General features: G+C 38.2%; 1 pseudogene; it reads left to right on the plus strand.

Annotated features, from left to right (window-relative positions):
• Positions 1-2,147: 2,147 nt before the first annotated feature.
• LOC149149317 (S-adenosyl-L-methionine-dependent uroporphyrinogen III methyltransferase, chloroplastic pseudogene) lies at positions 2,148-2,555 on the plus strand (annotated as a pseudogene).
• The last annotated feature ends 240 nt before the right edge of the window (positions 2,556-2,795 follow it).

Genomic DNA, 2,795 nt, shown 5'->3' on the forward strand with positions numbered 1-2,795 from the left:
GATGTGGAATGAAGCTAGTAGGTGACCATCATTTCCAAGGTGAGATGATGGAGAAAAATCAACTGCAAGACTGTTCAATACTTTGGAACAAGTTTTGACATGTGTTTGAAATATCTTCTTGGCTGTTGATGCCCATTGCCAAGAAGCGACCCATCCAAGATGAATCTTTGTTCTTGTAGGACATTTGTTTTTGAAGCATCTGTGTGAAGAATGGGTGGTTTTATGACAGTGCTTACATGAATGAAGATCAAAATAGTCATCTTTCAAATGGACAACTCGGTCACAGTGTTGGCATTTCACAATCTGTTGTTGTTGTTGCTGTGGAAGAGGGGCAAAATCTGGAACAGTTGGAGGTGAACTGTCATGAGGAGCAGGTGAACTGTCATGAATGAATCCAACACTCTGAAACTGAATGGGCTTTGAGTATTCTGGAATATGAAAGGACAAGTCCTTATCTTATCCAAGACCAGTTCTGTGCTCGTTGTGGACAAGCTGTTCCCAAGTTCTGATGATGGGCTTGGGAAGTGCAGATTTAGTTTTTGCATCTGCATGTACAACAGTTGCTTTATTGGGTACTAAATCTGAACCAACTGTAACATTATTGAATTTCTTTTGATGGGTTTCGGTCTCAATGTTCTGAACAGAAACATGTTCAGAATGACTCCTCTGTTTAGTTCTTCTTGTTGTAGCTGAGTTTCGAGCTGCAAAAAATACATTTTCTCTTGTGCATTTTGTAGACAGACCTGAATGTCTGTGAGAAAAACTTTGCTGACTTTTAATGTATCATGAGTAGTAGAGAATATGAGAGTTTTGAGGAACTCTAATACTTCATTGATTCTGGCCATTTTTTTTCTTTACTGTCAATATTAGACCTTAAAAATTGAACACAACTACTACTCAATGCAGAAAAGTAATATCACTCATAGTACACAACATTATCTTTTATAAATGTGCAACAAATGATCAGTGTGCAACTAGCAAGCACCAATTACAAAAAATGACTAGCACTATGTTTTGACAATACAACCGACTAAACTTTTCTCCACAAAAGACTACTTTTATTTGTCAAAACAATCACAACCTTTATACAACCCACCAAACTCTTATGCAACAGTTGAATCAAGGAATCAATGCATATATATTTAGACCAAAAACTATAGTGAGTTTTAAATACAATGCCACAACTGGGGCAGTAGAAACTTCAAACTTCAAATACTAGAAAGAGCTATCATAGTAGAAATACCAACAGTAAATTTCTCTATTAGATCATCCTATGTGAGATCAAGAACTTCGGGATCAGATATCGATCCATTGTTGTATACATACTGCACAATTCACTTGAAACAAAACTCTCGAGGAATTTTATTTGTTTTCCCGTTGTTCTTCTTTGGAATCCATCTTGACTGCAAAACCCGATGATTTCAAAGCTCCACGGTGCAATCTTTAATTTTCCTTAAGTTCAAATCACTTGGAGAAAATTTGTCAAGAAGCATTATTTTATTTCTTCGAATCCTAATGCTTCTGAAATACGAAAACCAATAATTTTAATGCATGGACTAATATTCAAAACCTCGATTTGAAAGCCTTTGATTTGTCGTCAACCAAAAGTAAAATAAACTACCAACTCTCACCGGAGAGATTAAAAATTCCTGAAGAAATAACACAACTACAACCACTCTGGTCTACAAAAGTATTTCATTTTTCGAAGCATACATTCCCAAATTCCTAAAAGAGGACACAATAAATTACAAACCCATAAATTCTGAACAATGACTTCTGCGGGATAACTCGCTCCCGTTCTTGGTCTTTCGGTTCATCTTTCGTCTTCCGCAGCGGCACGCCCACGAACAGAATCATGGGAATGGGTATGATTAAGCCCATGAAGGCTGGACTTGAGGACCCTCAAGAAGAATTGCATTAGATCAGGATTACTTTGTCTTCTAAAAATGTAAAGAATCTTGAAAAATTTTGTGCTGATTTTGTGCGTGGTGTGAAAGATAAACATCTGAAGGTTAAGGGACTTGTCAGAATTCCAACAAAGGTCCTTAATCATACAAATTGAAAGTCTCCTTTTAGAGAAGGTATCAACACCTGGGATCATTTTGAATTACTTGTCCACAAAAGAATCATTAATCATTTTGAATTACATGTTCACTGCTGCTTCAGGTGTCGCAGCGGAGTTGGGAATCCCATTGACACATTGGGGTGTTGTGAATAGTGTTAGGTTCCTCACAGGCCACTCTAGGAAAGGAGGAACCGATCCAATATTTTTGGACAGACATTCGGCTGATCCTAACTCAATACTTGTAGTCTACATGGTGTTGGCAACTCTTCCAGGCCTTGCACACAAACTAACATCTGATGGCTTACCTCCTGTAACTCCAGCTGCTGCTATTGAGCATGGGACTACTTCTCAACAACGAGTGGCTTTTGATGAACTTCAGAACTTGCCAGATAGGGTTATAAATACTCATCTAGTCTTGCCTACACTGATCATGATTGGAAATGTGGTAGCACTTTCAACATACTGGTCAACAAATTCAAGTAAAGGATAATCAGAGCAGAATAAAAAAAAAAATCCGCATTTTTGGAAGAGATACACGAGAGTGAGTTTGAGGCCTTGGATGATGAGCATCCAACAGGTGAGGTCGCTAGAGACGAGCTTTGAAACCAAGAGTGAACTCGAAATGGAGCAGCAACAAGATGGTGCAAGAATGGACTTCTAGTTGTATAGCGATGGTTGCCCGATGGAAAGAAAGAAGAGGAGATTGAGAAAATGACAAGTGATGCCGAGA

The sequence above is a fragment of the Pinus tabuliformis genome, chromosome 9 (assembly GCF_031772625.1).
Source record: "Pinus tabuliformis cultivar Carrire ecotype Pingquan chromosome 9, CPIR1, whole genome shotgun sequence".
NCBI lineage: Eukaryota > Viridiplantae > Streptophyta > Pinopsida > Pinales > Pinaceae > Pinus > Pinus tabuliformis.